The sequence below is a fragment of the Phasianus colchicus genome, chromosome 6 (genome assembly GCF_987193195.1).
Source record: "Phasianus colchicus chromosome 6, bPhaCol1.hap1.1, whole genome shotgun sequence".
NCBI lineage: Eukaryota > Metazoa > Chordata > Aves > Galliformes > Phasianidae > Phasianus > Phasianus colchicus.
Window position 1 is genome coordinate 52,295,137 of NC_143441.1, and position 22,504 is coordinate 52,317,640.

The following is a 22,504-nucleotide window of genomic DNA, read 5'->3' on the forward strand; positions in this document are numbered from 1 at the left end:
GAGTTGGAACACTTAACCTGCTACTGGGACATAAATACAAGCTTATGATTAAGTGCTGTGATAGTGGTCTTTCCACTTAATTGTCCAGTTCTCACAGGTAGAATCACAGCATCATAGAATCCTTAGTGTTGGAAGGGACCTTTGAAGGTCACCAAGGTATTTAGATATGAAATTCCTGTGTAAGAACCTAGGAGTCATAAAATCCCAGAGGCTAATCACTGAAGGAAATTAAGGATGTGTTTATAGTTTCTTTTGGACACTTCAGTTGCTGTACTACAATCATAGAATCACAGTATCATTAAGGTTTGGGAAGACCTCTAACATCATCTAGTCCAACCATTAATCCACCCCCACCATGCCCACTAGCCGTGTCCTTTGGTGACACATCTCCACAGTTCCTAAACATCTCCAGGGACAGTGACTCAGGCCCACAGACCACACATCCCCATATGGTTAGTGGTGAGGTATAACTGCTTCTGACTTCCTCAGCAGTGAAGAAGCTCCATATCAAAGCCTCTTGAAACTCATGATGTCTTCCCCTTATGTTAAGTCCTAAGGGTCATCAAAAATCTACCCTAGCATCCATGGAGGATTCTCAGGGCGCAATTCTTTTCACCAACAATCAGCACCTACAGAAAATAACTATGAACCATTTGCTTTGCAAGGTTATTTTATTATTTCCTCTGATCTATGTTTTTAAATGTTTTCTGATAAGATGATGTGCTGCTCACAAATTCCAGTTGCCCTCTTCAGACACTGAGAAGAATTTGAGATGACCACTCTTGAAAGAAGACTCATCTGCTACTGACCAGGCACTAGGCTAAGTTTATAATGTCAATGTTCACCAGCTGAATCAATCTGGAACACGAGACTTCCTGATTCTTAAAATTCATCCTCTGAAATTAGAATAAAATATAAACAACATTGTTGTAGTTAGGCAAAGGCAATTCTTAAAGATACCCTCTCAGGATGCAAAGGCTTTGAACAAATTGATATGTTCAAAGCCTCTGCTACCTTTGTCTTAAGAATATTATGCCTGTATACATGGAATGGGAAAGGTCACCAAACATGAAGATTTCTGGATGTTTTTTCAACTCTATGTAATTTCATCCTGCTAAAAGCATTTCTTCATGTATTAGCTCTTCCATGTTTACAATCCGCCCACAGAATGCACATCTATCTAACAGTGCATACAACTAAATGAATAGGATTTTAATATCAGCAGGGGGAAGTATGCTAAAAACAAACAAGATTATGTTACAGAAATGAAATTAGATTACATCTCAGCTACCAAAGACAGTGGGAGAATGGAAGAATGGGCTGTATTAATTACAAAAGATGATGTTTAGACATGCATTCATGTCTATAAAAAGGCTGATTGATACCAACCTATTACTGAGGTTACTATTGAATGAGCCAACTACTGATTTTGGAAGGCAAGATGTGTCTCTGAATGGTTTTAAATGCCATCCTTTGCACTTGGCTTGCCAAGAATAAATTTGGCCACAGAGCTTGTAAATGTCTTTAAGAAAACTTTATCTTATATTTCATGGCAAACTTTGGACCCTTGATTCTCCTCAATAAAAATAATCACGACAACTTTGCATGGTTTCCTGTCACAACAAAAATATCACAGGCCTCTGGACTTCTCATGATAAAGTAAACCCACATCTGAGAAAGGAAAAATAAAGCAGAGTGAGAGGACATTTTTCCAGGAAAACTGCCTTAAATCAGTCTGAAAGCACGTTTAGCTGCCTGTAGCATTTCCTTTTGACAAAGAAAAAGTAATAATCATCTCCAGCTGTGACCCTAGCAATAAACACATTCCTATTGTCATTCTGAGGCCATAAACCCACAGTTTCTCTGCTGGAAACAAAGAGTCATTCAGGTGCCAAGCATGAAGGCCTGTTATTTGTACAAAACAACAACAACAACGACAACAAAAAAAGAAAAGAAAAGAAAAGAAAAAAATAACCCATGTACTTATGGGAAATCCACAATCAATGTAAGAAGTACATATGCTTTCAAGTGGGGCGAATCCACAGTTCTCAGCAGTTTTCATATCATCTAGTTTAAGTTGTCTCAGGCTTCTTCCCAGCTGCAGAAGACATACAGTTTAAAATGTTTATTTTGTTCTTCTAGTTCAATTTACCAACTCATGTTTTACCTGACTCACCTGCTGTGGACCAGATTATATTTCCAGTTACACAAGGGTAAACCAGCATGATAAGCTCCCTGTAACCCCCAGTTACATTGGAGGGGCAGAGAAAAGCTGTCTAAGTTAACTTTGATGCAAGGAACATACAGTAGCTCCAAATATCTTGAAATAGAAGCAATTTTAATGAAGATTGACAACTACATATTTTTTTCCTTTCACATAGCAAAAGGTATGGGTTTACCAAATGCCATGGGGACTTACACATAGGCTTATGGGAAACTATTCAGTGTTTCTCTATTTATTCATCCAAATACATTGAGTCAGAGACTATCCCAAGTTCAAAGGAACTTAATGAATATCATTAAGTCCAACCCTCCCTTCTTTTAGTTGGAAGCCATTTCCCCTTGTCCTGTCACACAGACCCTGCTACAGAGTCTGTCCCCTTCCTTCTTACAGCCCCTTTAGATACTGAAGGCTGCTCCCCACAGCCTTCCCTTCTCCATCTGCACAGCCCCAGCTTTCTCATCCTGTCCTCATAGGGAGGTGTTCCATCCCTGGGATCATTTTTCTGGCTCTCCTCTGGACACAATCCAACAGGTCTATGTCTCTCCTGTACTGAGAGCTGCTCATCTGGATGCAGTACTCCAGATGTGGTCTCACAGCACAGAGAAGAAGCGCAGATCTCCTCTCTCACCTTGCCAGTCACAAGTCTCTGGGTGCAGCCCAGGGTATGGTTGGCTTTAGGGCTGCAAGGACACAGTGCTGGCTTATGTCCAGCTGCCCCCCACTGCTGCCCCAGGTCCTTTTCAGCTGGGCTGTGCTGCATCCCTACATCTTCTATTTGTGCTGATAATGGGGGTTGATACAAGCCAGGTACAAACCTTGCACATGGCTTTATTAACCCTCATGAGGTTCTTCTTGGCCCACTGCTCAGCCTGTCTAGGTGTCTTTAGATGACATCTTGTCCCTCAGGTGTTTCCATTGCACTGCACAGCTCGGTGTCACTCACACACTGCTGAGGGTGCACTCAATGCACTGCTGATGGCACTGATGGAGATGGGAAAGAGCACAGACCCCAGCACTCACAGCAATCCCTCATCCATTGAACGTTCCCACCCATCAAATCCACATCTTTCCAACTTGGGAAGAAGGATGTTGTGAAGGACTGTGTCAAAGGCCTTACAGAAGTACAGATAGATGACATCAGTGGCTCTTGTCTTGACTCAGATTTCAATCAATTTAATTTAACGTTTATAAGCGACACTTTGCAAAGAATATAAATCACTATAGGAACCAGGATGAACATTGTTAACCTGATCATCAAAACCAACTTCTGTTTCCACATGAAATTAATTTATTATTGTTGCATAATGAGTATCTAATTATCTGCTATTTCTATTCAGGCTTAGTTTCATTCATCTGAATGTCTGAGAGAAGTCATCAGGGTAAACCAAAATCAAGCACATACTGAATATTAGCCTGAAAACTGTTTTCCCAGACTGAGTTTCACCCATCTCTGCTTACTATGAAAACAATGCTACAAGTCATCACTGACATCTGAAACTCTTTGTGGGACTGGATTTCTACAGACATTGAGGCTGGCAGGAAGATAATGAATTCTGATGAATTATGAAGTACACACACGTTATAAACAGCTCACAAATATCTGTGTCTTAATATGCAGATCTCAGTGCTGCCAGATTAGGAACCCTCAAGTTCAGTGTTCTCTATGGTTCCTTATATTTTACTCTGTCTTTTGGCTCTCTTTCACAGCTGTTGAAAAACCCAGATGAATGCAAATCCTATTTTCTTTCCCTTTTGTTTATGATATCAGTGCAGGTCCCTGCCCTTTGCGCTGTTGTTGACTATAAAGGGGAGCACACAGCTCCTAAGCTTAAAGCATATGGTCAAAAACATTATATTTTCTAGATCTCATATTGCAGGAAAGACACATTGGTTAGGAGAAAATTGAAAAAAGGGGATAAAAAAAGAAAAGAAGACCAGATTCTCAACAACATTTCAGGAAGACATCCCTAGGACCAAGAGACATTACATGATGATACAGTGATATGATGGCAGTATAGTATAAAGGTGATAGATGGTGATAAAACTTTTTTCCCCAACAGCTGTTTTTACAGACATGCAGATCTGATCAATTTTAATTAGAATAATAAAATCATAGAATCATGAAGGTTGGAAAAGGCAGTGTTTTGTGAGGATTTCTTCATCTGTCCTAATTGCCTCTGTGAAACCTGGGGAAGAGGCAGAATGAATGATGAAACACCTTCCTCTCTGAATATTCATCCTCACACTACTGTGCACTTTAACATTCACCTATCATCCTAGATGGAGAAACAAGACTGACCAACATCTTTTTTTCTCAGTTTTGTGCATCATAGAATCATAGAATCACCAATGTTGCAAAAGACCTCCGAGATCATCCAGTTCAACTGTCCACCTATCACCAATATTTCCCCAATAAACCATCTACACCGTGTCTCTTAGCACAACCTATAAATGTTTCTTGAACATCTCCAGAAACAGCGAACCAACCACCAGGCTGGGCAGCCTGTTCCAGCATCTGATGACTCTTTTGGAGAAGAAATTTTCCCCAGTATCCAACTGAACCTCCCCTGGCCCAATTTGAGGCTATTCCCTCTTTTCCTATTGCTATTACATGAGAAAAGAGGCTGATTCCCACCTTGCCTACCTTCCCTACCTTGCCACCACCTCCTTTCAGGCAGTTATGGAGAGCCATAAGGTTTCCCCTGAATCTCCTCCAGACCAAATAATCCCAGTTCACTCAGTGGCTCCTAGTAGAACTGTGCTCCAGACCCCTCAAGCTTCACTGCCCTTCTCTGGATACGCTCCAGAGCCTTTGTGTCTTTCTTGTATTGAGAATGTATTTTCAACATCTAAAATCAAAAACTGCAAGAACACCTAAGTCTTCATACGAAATGTCTGTTTTCTGTACTTGGCTTCCCCAACAAGCTTTTCTGCTTTGAGCAGAGAAAGTTGGAATAACACCTGGCTGTATTCTTTGCACCTGACAGGGGAGGTGGCACATTGTCTGTCCTTTCTTACAAACGTTCTTTCATCTTTCCATAGCCTGTTTCAGTCTGTGCAGATAATACGATCTCTGAGACACTGTTTAATTCCAACAAAGGAGATGTAGCTGGCTCTGATAATGCAGCATGTCCCCATAAAGAGAGAGAGTGTTCTCGATTCCTCAATAATTCCATCTTCATTGTGAGTGACAAATAGTTCAGTCAATTCTTGGCTGCCATCTGATAGGATTATCGTAAATAGCCTCCGTGAGGCATCATTTTTATGCACATACACTCATCCAAATTAAGTGATAATCTTGTTGATACTGAAATTAAATAATAAAGTGGGCACCAATCACTTCAAACAACAGCAAATAGCAATGTGGAATCTTATTAATCATTAAAATTAGCCCTGTGAAAAGCAGCAGATCCTCAGCTTGTACAAACTGGCATTTCTGCAGTGAAATCAGTGGCACTGGATTAATTTTTTGTGGAGGATTTGACCCCTTATGTCTTTATACAACCCCTGTAGCATGTTACATGTTACATTTGGCTTGCACTATGTCTCATCTATAGTGATAGATGTACAGCAAAGAACATTATCATTCTGATGGGATAAATTGTGCAACCATTTCTGTTTTGCAGTGTTTCTGTTCATTTTGTGTCTGATTCTTGAAACAAAGAGGATACATGGGACAGACAGAAGTTCAAAGCAGAGCATAGTATTTCAAGAAAATGTATGGGTCTGGATGCAAACCAGTTATTCCTTCTTGTGCACCTGGCTGTTATAGGAAGTCATAAAATTTCCCTGTGTTTGCTCAATCCTGCTATGAGGCAGTGAATAATGTTCCATGCAGAGGTCACCATTATGAAACAAATGCTTGAAAAACAAAGGAATCGTTTTCTTTTAACATTCAGTTGCAGGTTTTAATTATCGTAATGTGGCAAGCCGGCTAAGATGCTGTAACAGCCCATATGCACAATATAAGCCCATAGGAAACATTAATGCAGCAGTAATTGAGCTCTTTTATCCTTTTTTTTTTTTTTTCTTTTTCATAAATGCTAAGTAATGGAACTTAGCCTCAAATTATTGCAGTGAGTTTAATTTATAATACAGATAATTACGTATGCCATGCAGTTGATAGGGAGCATCTGATCAATAACCGTTGCTCAGTTGATGATACAGTAATTTTAACTGTGTCATTCGTTTGGGCTTTCAGCATGGTCTTACCAAAATGAAGGTAACAATTCACAGAAGCACAGGAGCAAAAATTCTTCTACCATCAATTCAGTGCAAAACGAGAGCTTCTCTTGACATCCAAGCAAACATTGCTTCAACTCATGTCAGATCCTTGGTGCCACTCAGCTGCCACCACTCTGTCTACATTGTCAGCCAGAGGGAAACATGCTACTCCTCCTGCCCAAAATCTGTAACAGCACAGAATCCCATCCAACAGCTTCATTTTCTCATCCAGTAATTCATCGTCAATTCATGTCAATTCAAAGACACTCACAATGAAGATTTTTGCTAACTGTTCCTGCTACTCTGCTTTACAGCATGCTCTCATTTCTGGTTTTATTTATCTAGCTTTAATTTTCACATAATGTCTGCTGCTTTCCGATTCTTTGTCAATTTTGAGGATGATGGAATCAGGAATGCTGTCTACTATAGCTGCTTAGATACTGGAAATAAGCAGATAAACATGTTTCATTACTTAGGTCATTTCCTTTTGGAATGTTTTAAAAAGTTATTTATACATAAAATTTATGGAGGTGATTGTTAGCTCTTTATACTATCTTCTTATTATCGTTTCATGCTATGATCAGCTACAAAACTCTTCCAGTTAATTGAGAATTCCCATTAATTAATACTCTCAGCCCACTCTGATTCATTTGGCATCCTGAACAGCTAGACTGTTGGGCCTGCTATGAAATCAGTTATGCAAATTACCCATTGATTACATCAGTAAGGCAATGGCCTTGTGCATATGCACCATATTGATGGAGTGCAGCAGAAGGTGTTATCCATACTGAGTGTCTTTTCACATTGATATTTGGAGTTATTAACTCAGCTGCTCAAATGATAAGACTTAAACGATGTGATGTTGTGTCTGGGCTGATTAACCTTGTTTCTCTGTGGAGCTAATTAGTACAGTTGCCACTGCTGTGCTGGCAGAGCTATGGAGTATATGGTTCTGTCTCTAACAAGTTTTCTTCCATATTAAGGATCTCTAATATGACTTCAGTGTATGATATACTCATGCTTCTAGGCATAAAGAGTACTCCATAGCAAAGGATCCTGGATATATATTAAGAAAGACACAAGCCGTGGTAATCAGGATATTTGGAACTGCCAATTCACCTTTTCTCTAAAAAAAGGGAAACACTGCTTTTTCAAGATATTAGAAATGTTAACCAAGCTCCAAACACTGTCAGGAAAAGTCTCTAGAAGTGAAAAGAAGTCATTAAAACAGAAATAGAACTGGCAATTCTGGGAAGGAAGAGTCCCACCATCAGTTCTGAGTTTGGACGGTTGGTTCCAGGCAGCACCCACTGTTGGCTGGATGTGGTTTCCTCAGCAATCTATCCCAAGGGCTGGAAGCAGAAAAAAAGTGGGAGAGGAATTTTAGGATGGGCACTGTAAGACTTATAGCAACATATTCTTCATTTCTCACTGTAAGAAATAAGGGGAGATTCTCAAGCATCAACTTTGCTTCAGATAAATCTCACTGGCTATCATCTACAGACAAGAGGGAGAAAAAGGTTTTATTTCAAGAGAACCACAACTGCTGAAATCAACTCCTACTTGAAATCAGTCTCTAAAGAAACTGTCTTTCTTCATCAACAACACAATGGAGCTGAGGAATAAAATATCTCAGACTAAATAATCCCGCAGTGAAAACAATGTGGTATATGGATGTCTGATACAGATCTCACTGGGAAAAGGAATCATACCCATTGCATCTCTATGGCCCAGGTTTCTGGCCGGTGTGAGGTTGGTATGTTCAGGAATTGTGCCATGCAGTGTCTTTGGACTTGCATTTGGCAGCTTCATCATCTTGACATGATAGAGCATCATTCTCTATCAATATACAAGCTATTCCTAACTGAAGAGGAAGGGGGGTAGGTTGACTCAGTCACTGAGCAGGACACTGAAGCCTCCTTCTGGTTGCAGAATCACCCAAGAGAAAACTCATAATAAGGGACTATATTTAAAAGAAGGAAAAAAAAAAAAAAAAAAAAAAGCGTTGACTAAAAGAATCTTTGATTAAAGGAAACCTTTGATTAAAAGAACCTTTGATTATGTGAAAGAGCCCAGTTCCCCAAGCACCTAAAACACAAGACATTGGCACTCCAATCTTCAAAAATTCAGGCAGCCCAAAGGGATCGTGTACTCATCCAAAGAAGCCTTGCAAAGCTCCTGACATTCACCTGCCACTCATAAGTGCCAATGTCTTTGACAGGTGCATAAATTCAGTTTCATACCTTCAGTGCCACGTATTTTTCAGTAGCTTTCAAGGCTCAGCAATCTGTTGAAAGGTTTATTTATCTGACAGATACCCTGCAACAGGCATGCTTGCTTTTGAGAAACCACAAAAGTCAAACTGACCCTAGGTTTAGAGAAAATAAGGCTTCAATCCTCAAACTTATAGTATACTTTGAGGATTTTACGCTTGGAGAAAAACACAACTGCCCCAGAAGTATAGTACAAAATGACAGAAGTAGTTGTCATGAGTTGTCATGTCTGTATAAGAGCTCATTTCTTAGTGGATTCTGAAAGCAATACGATTTTCAACAGATGCTTGGAGAGGAATCCAGAACAATATCCTCAATGACTTGCTGGAATGACTCATGGCCAACAGGAAACAAGGCAGTGATAAGCTCAAATGAGGCCGTGGGAGGCAATATACCCAAAGCTCATTATGAACATCATTCTTTTACCCATTCTTATGGTTTGTGGTGGTGGGGGAGGGAGGGGTTGTTTTGTTTTCTTTTGGTTTGGTGGTTTTTTTGCAGTGAGGAAAAGAGAATAATTAGGGCAGGACATTCTTTCAGGCAGTATCTCCTCTAGATAGGAAAGCTGGAGGGTAATTTTTAAATGAAACCCAACTTGGAGCACTTGTCTCTATACCTGGCAGATTATGACCATTATAAAGTATCACTTTGGTTTTATTTTCCCTGAACCAACCCACAGCTCCATCACTCTTTGTTATTTGGCTGTGCAGTCTTCTCCCTGATTAAGGAGGCTCAGGCTGTTATTACACATTGTTTCTATGGTTGATGACAAAAAAAGCTTATGGGATATGATTCTCATAACACAATTTCGTGCATCTTCTTTGAGTTGAAATCCTATAATTAAAAACTAAGTTTCAATGTGTTGATCATAAAGGAAAAGGAAATAACTTTGCCTGGGGAAAAAAGTAATAACAAGTGATATACTTCACTTGCCATTGCCTCCCAAGAACCTAATGATCACACCTACATTCCTATGAATTCTATCTCCATGACACTCCAAGTTATGGTTCACCTGAGTCAGAATACAGAAAGAATATACATTTCTACGTAGCCAACCAGATTGAGTCACATCCTATTCATTCATTTGCCATACTTGTAAAATATGTCTGGAATAGTTTAGAGATTTCTATATTACTCACTGCATATTTTTATAACTATAGTGTGTTTTGCTTGAAGAAAATCCAGTTGAAAAAAAAAGAAGAAAAAAAAAAACAAGCAGAAGTAATGGGAAGAAAATTGAGTAGATAACTATGTCTCCATCATTTTCATGAGAGCTCTGCACTTCTGACTTTGATCCACAGTCTGCTGATAGGTAGCTGCAGATAGCTGGTAGCTGGGTCCTTGATCTATACAGAATTAGTGGCAGGATATACAGAGGAAATTCATAAAAAGGACTTGTTAGGCTCTCAGCACTGCCCAATTAGGCTAATGATTGTGCAGGAATGTGAACTGGTAAATGAGGACTGTACTTTAGGATGGAGCTCTCAGAAGATGTGAATTAGGGGACTGAAACAGCAAAGAAGAATTTGCATGAATGTAATGATATTTTAGGCAGGGATGTTGCATGAAGTTTTTAGCAGACAACTGAAAAATAAGACGTGTTTAGTTAGGTAATTAAATCATTTTTTCCTGGTGAAGTAGAGTGTGATACAACTGCCACAAACAGTGAGAATTTCAGACATTAACCCTCCACTGGTAGGTACATATAATAGAGACGTTAATGGGGCACAGCAAAAAACAGAGGGAAGTAGAAAATTATGAGGAAGCAAATATGTTGGGAAGGGTTTTGTTCCCTTTATGTACTTAAAACTTAGATGACAAGTTTAAACTTGACTCATAGGTACCCTCAATCATCTTCAAAGAGAGACAAATACTTATAGAGAATAATTCATCCCATCTTAAAATAGTTATTTAACATATCTGATAAAAATTACCTTCTAGAGGTGTTTAGAAGCACTTTTCTATTGACCACCTATTTCTATTGACCATGACAGGATCCTTGTCAACTCCATCAGACTACATATTTAAATTTTAAATAGATATCATTAGATTTTAAATGGTGTTTGAGCTTTGTCTTGGAGTCTGATCAGAGCAGTCATTCAAAGGCTCTGATAGCGTTCAATTTCTTTTTTCAGTTTTGAGTATTTGATTAAAGTAGATTGGAAATTTTCCAAGTAGACTTCTTTCCCTCTCAGAAAACGCCAATACATGCATGTCAACATGGTTTATATATATATATATACATATATATATTTACATTTATGAGAGTACTGTAGATACAGAATACAGAGTCTTTGTCTGCTCCTGATATCTACTGTAAAGAAACTTCAATGTGGAGAAGACCCTGAGGTTCTGGCTATAATTCAGTCTATGAGCTGTGGATATATATGTATATACATCAGTGCATAAATACTCTCCATCAAAGATATAACAATGTAAGTATAAAGCCCAATGGAAGGAAGAAAGTAGAATTACCTACAAGAGTTCCTTTTCATCCTATTTGTACTGTTATGTTTGGGATCCTCTGTCGTGTGGTGCTTAGGTGGAATTGGTCTAAAAAGACATTCATAATCTGTATTTTTTTTTCCATAGTTTTAATAAAATAAATGGGAAAAAGGAAGTTGGACCAAAAAAAAAAAAAACAAAAACAAAACCACCCGCATATATTTGTTCTTTATATCTTTCTTCATTCTAACACACCTGCTTTATGAATTGTAGTTTATTCTCAAAAAAAAAAAAAAAAAAGCCTCTGATGAGTGTATTCATTTTATTTATTTATATTATGTTCATATATATTCATAATTATTCATATTATTCAATTACTTTAGAGTCTGAGATCTGGTGAGCTTTGATTGTGAGCTATCCTGACCCAGAGAGCAGATCAAAAGGACAAACTGAAGCTCTCCCTCTTTTAAATAATCTCATTGTATCATCTATTCCATGAAAACAAACAGAGAGGCCTACTATCAACCATCCTACAGAAAGATAGCAAGGAGTCAAAGATCTGGAAGGAAACCGAGCATGCTCAGCCAGAAAAAAATTACATCTTAGCAGTTATAGCAAAATATCCACCAAGAAATCTTTTTTTCTTTTGATGCAATGATGGCACGATTTGGGGAAAATCATAAATCAGCATCATAGAATGGCTTGGGTTGAGTTGAAGAGGCCCCAAGGATCATCAAGTTCCAACCCCCCTGCACAGCACTGTAGTCCAGTAGAAAGTTGGGAAAAGACTACTGATTTTATTTATCCATCTGTTAATTTTTTTATTGTGTGTATGTGTGTATCTTAGCGGAGTCCCTAAGGAGACTCAAGCTTTTGGTTTTTTTTTTTGTAATCTGCAGTTTTACAGCATGATCTGCCTGAACGATGCAAGAGGAAAGGCTATTTTTATCGAGCAGCTGTCAAAAGAATATGTATATATTTTCAACCATATGCAATGCATGCTTCTTGCTGAGAAGAACAAGTTTTTAACATTTCTGGTAAAAGCACTCAAAATAGCTGATTTGAGGATGACAGTTGTTTACCGGATTTACAAATCAGAAAACAAGATAAAAGATGTCAGAATCCATTAGTGCAAGACAGGGGGGAAAAATCCACAATTTACATCATTTAGGGCTGAATAAAGCATGACAAGGCACAGACAGAACAAAAGAACAAGAGTGCCCTAGTATTTGCTCTAATCTTTTACATTTAAATTAATATCAGCCATAGCTAATGACTTAATGAGTGCGTAAGATAAACAGGAAAAATAATAAGGAAAGTAGGATTTCTCTCAGACAACCATTAAGTCAGAATGGAATCAGTAATGAGGAAGTTTGAAAAAATATATATATTATCAAACATCTGAAGCATTAGTTATGGTGTTTAGATTTAATTCTCTGCTCTGCGACAGAGTCCTGGGTTGACTTGAATTACAAAATATCAATAGGTAGGGTTCACATCCAAGCTTTTTGGGTGAGATTCACCTTACCTAAATGGAAATGTCTGCGGTGCAGGGGTGGGATTCAAATCCAAATGCAGACATGTGAATGTAGGTCTGAGAGTCAGCTTCTATACAGAGAACACCATTTGGCAGCTCTGTTGGAGTTTACCATATCGTAGCCATACAGTATTGCTGAAGTTGTCTTGTATTTGAAGTAGCTCCTATAACTGGAGCTTTGTCCAGGTATGCCACTGTCATAATACTAAGTAAACGTCTTTTTCCCCCTCATTATTTCAGTGTTTTATCTCGAGGAACTATGCCAGCTTCTAAGAGAGATGTTATTGGTTTTTCAGAATTCCTATGAGCATCATCAGATGACCTTGCTATAGTTATTCCCATGTTCATCACACTTGGATCAAACAGAGCTGTGCAATCTAAATCTCTGTATTAATTATTTAGTGCCTCTTTATTGCTCCATGAGGTTAATGTGAGAACATCAGTTTATGTGGACTAGTTGAACTCAGTTTGTTCAGAAGCTGCATTAAAAATAATAATTCAGTGGTAAACCATCACAGATGCCTTAACCTGAATCAGTAGCAGAAGTTCTCTCTAATGAACGGGGAAAACTTTGGATATACAAAATTTAATTACCTCAATTGAATTATCCAGAAAACCAGGTTAATTACTCTGTTTTAAGACACTTTGGAGGCAAAAAATGCAAATCATGGTTGGATTAACATAAAGCAGTAAAAAAATAAAGTCTTATGAAAAGTTCAGTGGTGTCTCATGGCCCAGTCCTCAGTTTATATCCCTTATGTAAATCCGTGCAATCCAGCCCTGCTGTGACCTTTTACTTCCTGCTGTGCAATGAGCATATTTTGGTTAATATTTGATATTGATACAATATCAGTTCTTTGCTTCAGCTAAATATCACAGCTGAGTTTGGAAGCTAAACTTTCATTCTCAGCTTAAACTAACTATAATGACTGCTATGGCATTGACTTCAGGAAAAAAAAAAAATTAAACAAAAAAGTCTCTCTTCAGCCCTGCTGTCACTTTTGGGCTGAAAAATGAGAAAAACAGAATGGAATTTTATGAGCTGACAGCCAGAAAATGCTGCTCAAAGCCATTATCAAGATTTGTAAGTTTTATGGTTCTTTGCACAAGACATATAAGACGATTCCAGACATACACATATCAATCTGATTTCTCATAGTCTGTGATAGAATTCCTACAGTGCAGACCAGCAAGTAGGCAAAGGAACAAGAATCAAATTCTACAGCAAATTAAACATAGTGACAGACTTCAAGCAAACTCCTTCAACTATGGACAATTCCAAGATCAAGATCAGTATATGTACTTTACCTTTTCTTTCCCTCACCTTTTCCTTTATTATTGTTTTGGTTTATTATATTACATTTTAGTTTAGCTTGCATCCTGCTTCAGAAGCACGCATCTCATTGCACAACAGCATGGAGATCTTGCAGGATGGAAGGTACATTTCATGGAATCATGGCATCACAGAACCACAGAGTCATTGTGGTTTGAAAAGACCTCTGAAATTCTTAGAACCCTGGACTTTATTAAGGCTTCCTGCAGTAACTGAAAGCATGCAGCCAGCAGTGTGTGCCCTGCCCATGACCATATTGCTGAACAAGCACAGCAGTACTTCTGAATGCAGTCAGAGCAGCATGCAGTCTCACTGGGATTCCTGGAAAGTTACAGCTAAGAGATGACAAATGGGCTAAGAAATATTCCTGCAGGCAGAAAGTGGTGTCACAGTGTTTAATAATCAAAAATGAATGAACTGAGAGTTTTACTACTAATTTTACACTTGATAATCAGCTTTACATACCCATCAACAGACATTCATAAGCTACGGCACATCTTGAGTAGCAGCAGAGAAGTTGTTCAAGGAACTGGTCAATGGGCTGAAGAAATGTTGAGACATTGTATTGAGGGACATGGTCTAGTGGGAAATACTGGTGATAGGTGAATGATTGGATTGGATGATCTTGGAGATCTTTTCCAACCTCAGTGATTCTATGACTTGGAAGCCGGAAGTAGGATTGTCTTATAGCATCCTGTGAATAGTAATGTAACTAAGAAATAAATAAATAATTTAAAAAATCTTGAAGTTTTAAATGAATTTGGCTTAATTAGCCAGCCAAGGCTTTAGTCTTAGCCTTACTGAGGCTCTAGTCTTTTATATTTAATGGCCTGCCCAGTGAGGTGATGGAGTTGCCATCCCTGGCAGTGTTCAAGAGGCATCTGGATGAGGAGCTACGAGATCTGGTTTAGTGCTTGTGGTAGCAATGGTGATGGGAGGAATCACAGAATCACAGAATCACAAAGGTTGGAAAAGACCTATAAGATCATCCAGTCCAACCATCCATCTTGTAGGTCGTTTCCAACCTTATGATTCTAGGATTCTATGACTCGATGATTTAATAGAAGATATCTTTAAAATGACCAGAGAAGTACTGAAATATCATAGAAAACAGAACTGGTAGGTGGATGCTGAAGATATCGAACCATTTCTACTCCTTTGCAGAACTATCCCTGTTAGAAGATCCTACAGCTTCACCTGCAATAGATTTGGAAATCATTACACTCTGAAGATTATGAAGACAAATAGCGATACACTTTTAAGAAGGGAATTCCCTGACAACGCTTAAATTAAATGTTTTCATCATATCTTCCCATAGCTTTTTCCTTTTCTGAAGTAGAAATGTTGATAAACACAAAAAAAAAGATGTGTTGAATCTTCCTTCTCTGTTTTGTTTTTTTCCCCAAAAGATCATTAGCTATTTGGCACAAGTGCAGACATGTGAATATATTTCACAGTAATAGCTTTTTCAAATATGATGATACATTTCAGAAGAGAGAGCTTTTCTATTAACTGCAATAGCTCTTGTTAGCAACTTCAGCGAAGTGAGGATGGTATTAAAAATTATAATCAATGACTCAGGAGAGAGCTACAAATTACTTTGCCACATTGCAGGAAAATGAAGATTCCCTCAAACTTCTGTATAGCAGATGCATAAACAGGCAATATTGTGTAACATAGCAGGGTAATGGTTGACTGACAATTTGGCAAAACAATCCCACCAAATAGGAGTAATCAGAAATATATGACAGGAAGATGAGACCTTTATCATCACTGAAAAAATAAAAAAGAAGACTGCTAGAGTTGGGCAAGGTGCCCAACTGTCAAAACAAATCAATGAGATTTAAGACACGTTCATATTTAAGGACCGTGGAACATAGAAAATATTTACAGATAGCTTGCAAACATCTGCTAAAGGTGAAGATCTGCTAGAGGTGTCACAAACAGATGATTGTGAAAGGAGATAAGAGATTACCAAAAGCAGGAAATACTCTTCCTTATGAAATTCCTATAATTCAGATGCACTGTGTTTAACCAAAGCATTACCTAGAAGACTAATTCATTGTTTTTTTTTTTAATGCCCATCTTATAAACCTCCACTTCTTATATCCCCTGGCTTCTGTTCACCATCAGGATGTATTAAACTATGGGTTTTTTGCCCCTTATATTGCAATTTCAGGACAACTTCAGAATTTGGATACTCTCCCCAGTATGCAGTTATGTATCATATGCCAATGAGTATTGATTGGCCTCTTTTTTCTACTCAACCAATAGCCCACTTTCATACACTCAAAGCCATCCTTGGAAATACAGAATGAAGGAGAACCTCACAGGTTTTTTGACCTTGGTAATATAATGAGGTGTCATATACTAACACAGTGAAATATATTTTATACACTGAAATCACTACTCTCCTAAGAATGGAACATCTGTGTCTCTCCAGGCATCCTAAAGCCATTCTTACGACAACATCTTTTAGATGAGAGCAAAATGAGATTATGTCAACTGAGAATGCAAAGCTTCAAGACAAGGTTTAGAGGCAGAGGAGCATAAATAAAAGATTATTAAAATGTATAAAAACTGAATAAATAAAAATTCATAAAGCAAACTGTGGGCTTGTTTTTATCTCAGAGGATCAGACTCTTACTTTCATACAGAGGAAAAATAAGGCTGTCAAAAAGTTTGCCTTATTCTACTAATTGGATTCCAGTCTTCCAGCAATATCTTCATCCTAGCTACTATCTCTATTGAATAAGATATGTTTTGAAGGCATCAAATATCCCTTTATCCAGATATCAATGTATCCACAGAATTCCCGGTTGTATTGCAAGCCTCCTCCAAAAATAGGAGATTTATTCTGCCCATAGTTCTTTAAATATCAATGAGAGGAGTACAGATTCCAAGATCAGTCAAACAGCTGGGACAGAGACTTGGACCCTACCTTACAATTGTCTATCAAGTTTAAGTATAACCTCTGTTTCTGGCATAAATCAACAAGCATTCTCCCAAATAATTCCCAGGTGTGATCCAGAAGTTAGCCAGAGCTAAAGAGCTCCCCCAGAAAGCAGCACAAGTACTTGGACCAGTTTGGGTAGCTCCAAGACTTTAACAGAACAGGCAGAAGTTGTGCCATGCTACTTAAAGTAAGAGCTAGCAAATAGTCTCTAGCCTATTTTAATTATTAATATAGCTTTAGCCCTACAGCGGAGCCTTGGAAATGCTGATGCCTCAACAGTGAAATGGAGCCATCAGACAAGTAGGCAGTAAGCAAAGGTTGCTGCTGCCAGACATGCTCATTGGCTAAGTTCTAGCCTTAGCTATAGAAAGCCACTTACTCACAAGAATGAAATCTCTCTTACAGGCTAAAAGGGATCAGTTTATGTTTGCAAAACATAGATATATGCTAAAAAAAAATGTGTCTCATGTGAGGAAGATTGATAGAGAAGACCTGTTTCTGGATATTGAATAAGAGGGAACACGGTGCTAGCAAGGTAACTTCAGTAATTACAGCAGGTGTGGGTTGAATGACCCTTTCCATGCAGCTCTCTGAAGTCACAGAATGCCCTGATGCTTTTGCACAGACTACAGGAGCATGCTCCAGGTGCCATTCGCCAAACCTGATTATTTTGTTCAACTCCTGGAGACTAACAGTGTCAGTCTGGGAGACCCAATGCATCTGTCACTGTTGTAACTGTCACATAAGGAAAAGGCCCAGAATTTTTAATGAGAATAAATGTTCACTGATTGTTATTTATCACAGCTAAAAATAGGAGCCTGTTCAGCAGCAGAATACCTCAAGTACAAGCTGGTGATTCATTGGTGTGGTCAAAAATGAAGGGTGTATTTATTTCTAGATTGTGATTTCTCATTATTGTCCTAATTCTGTTACCAATGAAGTTGCTGATGTCATCACTAACTTCCCACACACTGATTTAAAGACCAGAAGGTTTTCTAAATCATCAAGTTTTGTTTCCTGCAGGACAGAACGCAGTACAATGACTTCACAAACTGGTTCTCCATACAAGAACCTTTCACATAGGTATCACAGAATCACTAAGGTTGGAAAAGACCTATAAGATCATCCAGTCCAACCATCCACCTATCAACAATGGTTCTCGCTAAACCATATCCCTCAACACAACATCCAAACGTTCCTTGAACACCTCCAGGGAAGGGGACTCCACCACCTCCCTGGGCAGCCCATTCCAGTGCCTGACCACTCTTTCAGAGAAGTAGTATTTCCTAACAACCAGCCTGAATCTTCCCTGGTGCAGCTTGAAACCATTCCCTCTCGTCCTCCAATAGGTACTCCAATAGGATCATTATTTACCATTAATTTCTCATTTTTTAAAAAAAATACTTAGATAATGGAAACTTCTACCAGCACTCAGATGACAATAATATTTTTTGGTTGCGTCTCACTTGGGCAGAGATTCAGCATTATCTAAATTAAGGTGCCAGCTTTTCATCGGTGTGATTAAATTCCCAGCAGAGTCAACAAAGATCAGAGGCTTAGCACAGGTGTCTGGATAAAGATGAGTCTGCTGACAGATCAGCTAGATCACACAATAAGCTTTACTGATGGTGTTGGCTACATCTTCACTGCCTATAGCAGGATTTTAAACTTTTGGATTATGTTTAAACATTATGGTAGTCTCCAATTTAACAGTCTTAACCTGGAGCTGAATACACCCTGGGTCTTGCTTCACTGACCCAAGAACAGGCCAACGCACCTTGGAAGAGGTGATATATCTGCTGGTAACTGGCAGGAAGGACACAGTCTGCAGAAAAGTGAAGACTTTCTGGAACAGCAGCTGGAGGCCAGTTTGAAAAGTGCACTGCCAGAAACATCACTGGATGCTTTGGCCAGGAAACATAATTCTGCCCTAACTGAATGTCACATTTTGCCCTGGTTGGCTGCACTTGGAGTACTGTGTCCAGTTCTGGCTTTCCAGTTAAAAAAAAATAAATAAAAGGTATCTCCTAGACGGAGTCCAGCATAGGGCCACAAAGATGATTAAGGACCTGGAGCATCTCCCATATGATCAAAGGCTGCACAACCTGGGTCTGTTCAGTCTGTGGAGGAGAAAATGGATGAGGCCAGGCTCTTCTCAGTGGTGCATAGTGGTAGGATAAGGAGCAAGTGTTGGAGCACCTGTGCTATGAATACAGGCTGAGGGAGATGAGTTTGTTTGTTCTGGAGAAAGCTCCAGGGAGACCTTACAGTGGACTTCTAGTACACACAAAAAGGTGGAGGGGGAATTTTTATAAATGCATGAGGTAATAGGAATGAGGAAATGTCTTCAAAATGAAAGGCAATAGGTGTAGATTTGACATTAAGTCCCTGGGGAGGCCTCAATGCAGCCTACCGGTTCTTAAAGAGAGTTCATAAACAGGAGGGAACTGATGATTTACACTAGGAGATAGTGATAGGGTAAGGAGGAGTGGCTTTAAACTAAAGCTCAAAGAGGGTAAATCAAGATCAGAGAGGGTAGATTTAGGTTAGATTTAAGGAAAAAATCTTTTACAGTGAGGGTGGGGAGGCACTGGAACAGTTGCTCAGGGATTTGATTGATGCCCCATCCCTGGAGACTTTCACTGTGAGGCTGGAACAGGCCTTGGGCAACCTGATCTAGCTGTGGTGTCCCTGTTGATTGCAGGGGAAGATGGGCTAGATGGCCTTCAGAAGTCACTTCCAATTCTCAGGATTCTATGATTCTAAAAGAGAGGAGATTTAGTTTAGATGTTAGGGGGAAATTCTATACTCCTGGGGTGGTGAGGTCCTGGCACTGCTGCCCAGGGAGGCTGTGGATGCTCTGTCTCTGGATGTCCTCATGGCTAAGTTGGGTGAGGCGTTGGGCAACCTGATCTGGTGTGTGGTGTCCCTACCCATGGCATAGTTTTGGAACTGGATGGGATTAAACATCCCAAACCATTCTATGGTTCTTTGATTCTATGATTCTAAGGAGTCAGAGAATGATTTTTTTCTCATCTATAAATGGCTCTGATAGCAAAAAACAGATTCTGTCCTATTTATTCTAAGTAGTAGAGTTGGAGATGTGTCTGTTTTTGCCTTTAGGTATGATCCAGCCAGGAGCTGTTGCTGTTAATATGGTATACAGAGGTGCTTCTAAGGTGATGCAGTCCCTGAACCCAGCTCTACTATTAGACTCATAGCTATTACTGAATTTGAAATCCCGTGCATTATGACATACAAAGAATACAAAGCAAACCAAGAGCACACTAGCTCCAAAACTCAAAATAATGTAAATAATGTAACTAGACTCATCATACTCTCTGGAGACCTTGCATCATAAGTATATAGTAACTTGTATTACCTACATAACACAAACCTTGATGGAAACATACCTGTGTGTCCAAAAACCTGCATCTTAGTAGTTCCTTTCAAGTAGCATAGTTATGCTCCACTGCATGCAAACAATAAAGTTAGTCCTGCTTGTAAGACTTTTTTCATCACATTGTATCTTCTATTCATTCCTTTTAGAATAAACAAACATACATTGTAAACAAGTATTACTTTTAAATCACCAGAAAATCTATTATTTAATATTTACATAAGGATATAATTTATTTTAGAACTAAGTTGTTCTCAGAGGAAATTTGTCTTATACATTCCACAGAGGAATAATTCAAGATTTGAATTGCAGATAACATTGAAATCTATATTAAAAAATAAATAACTTCCTAAATTCTGAGACTTTCCAGGGAGAATGCAACAGCATTAGAGATTGCATTTCAATCATTTTCTGGATATAAAACATCCATCACCATTTCTTCCTTCTCTTTTTTCTATGTGGTTTCACTCTTTTTAAACATGATTTGAAAAGCTTAAGGGTGTAATAAACAATTTACATTGTGTAACAATGCAGCTGAAGAGGAAATAAAGCCATTATGCCTTCTATACTTTTACACTTGTGACTGTCCCTTTCTGCTAAAACAGTGATGAGCTGGTACACAATTCCTACAGAAATAAGTACTGAGTGAAGGAGGAAAGATCAGTAAAGTCGTTTTCCAAGAGAATGTTGTTTTGAAATGGAGGTGAGAAATTAGTTTGGAAAAGAAATCCTGCTGCTGTAAATCATGCTGCTGCATGCAGTCTGGCCTCTTAAGATGGATGAAAAACACCTCTTGATAATGCAACCTTTTAGCTACCACAACCTCAATAATCTGACTTCACTGCACTTTAAATTGACTTTGAAAATCTTGGAACAAATCAAGGGAAATAACATAAATGATGACATTGATGACTGCCATGTCCTGAGAAAATGCCATAATTTGATTGCACTCTTCAGGACATGCTATTGCAAAAGCAGCATGGGATGTCCTGTATTTAGTGCTTCTCTCAGTGGGTTTATCACAACAGGTAAAATGCTTATACATTACAAGTAATTATTCTGTCAGCACGAGAACTTTCAATGCACGGAGAGAAGTAGCAGAACTGTCAGAACTGTGATTTCCCACGTGCAGTCAGGGTGATTTAAGGCTTGTCCAAGAAAACAAAGCACATGTACTAAATTATATAGAATCTCAATTACCTATTTATTTAATTTTCACATTCACATAGCCCTCAGAGTATAACCTGGAGGGACTACACAAATTTTTAGCTGCATTTAGAAGATGTTACACAGTTATGTGGCTTGAACTGTGTTGTGTGGTATGAGGGATCGTTAAAGATGAAGTAGTTAAAACATCCTCAGCTTCCACAGTAATTCTATTGTTTATTCCTAGACTACAGGTCACTGTTTGTTTAGATTCTAACTTTGCTGCAGGAGAGAGCATTGAAAACACAAGTTTTCACAACAGCTACTCTATTATTTCCTCCTAAAGAAGTGGCCTCATAATACCTATACTGCTGCTTCCATAGATGCACTGTCTGTGGAGTAACCTTGTATAGAAAAGCATTGTTTAAAAAAAATGATTGGAAAATCATTTTTATAACTGCTTCTTCGGGTCATTGGCAAGCACAGGCAATCCAAAAAATATTCTTCTTTAGTATATGAAGAGGTTCCTTATTTACATCTATGCTTCCTCAAGTATTTTGACTTCTGACTCTCCCTCTTACCATGTACAGTGTATACATGTAATAATTTCACTGGACTAAGACAATTTTTTTTTTTACTTCTATTGGTGACTCCGCAGAACTGAATTTGGTCCTTAATGAGAAAAATAATATAAAATCAGCTTTCTAACTAAGTTACTTGCTCTTGGTGATAACTTCGTGCATCTTCACAAGCATGAGTTCCAATGGCAAAATTAAATAATTTTAAGGAACCTCTCCTCTTCCTGGAAATTATTTCTTTGAACAAGGGATCTCAAAAGCGGTAGAACTCAGTATCTGTACACCAACAAGTTATACAGCCAAGTCCACCATGAAAAGAAATACTTGCAATCATTATTGCTCTTACCAAACAGCTCATAGTCCTTAGTTATCCAAGGAGAATCCCTGG

The 22,504-nt window shown here is 38.5% G+C and overlaps 1 long non-coding RNA gene across 1 annotated transcript; it reads right to left on the reverse strand.

Moving 5' to 3' along the window:
- Positions 1 to 662: 662 nt before the first annotated feature.
- LOC149917626 (uncharacterized) lies at positions 663 to 14,125 on the reverse strand. Its single transcript, XR_016467576.1, has 3 exons — positions 14,028 to 14,125; positions 7,717 to 7,800; positions 663 to 896 (listed from the first exon to the last, which is right to left on the reverse strand). It is a non-coding gene; the product is annotated as an uncharacterized LOC149917626 (long non-coding RNA).
- Positions 14,126 to 22,504: the final 8,379 nt, after the last annotated feature.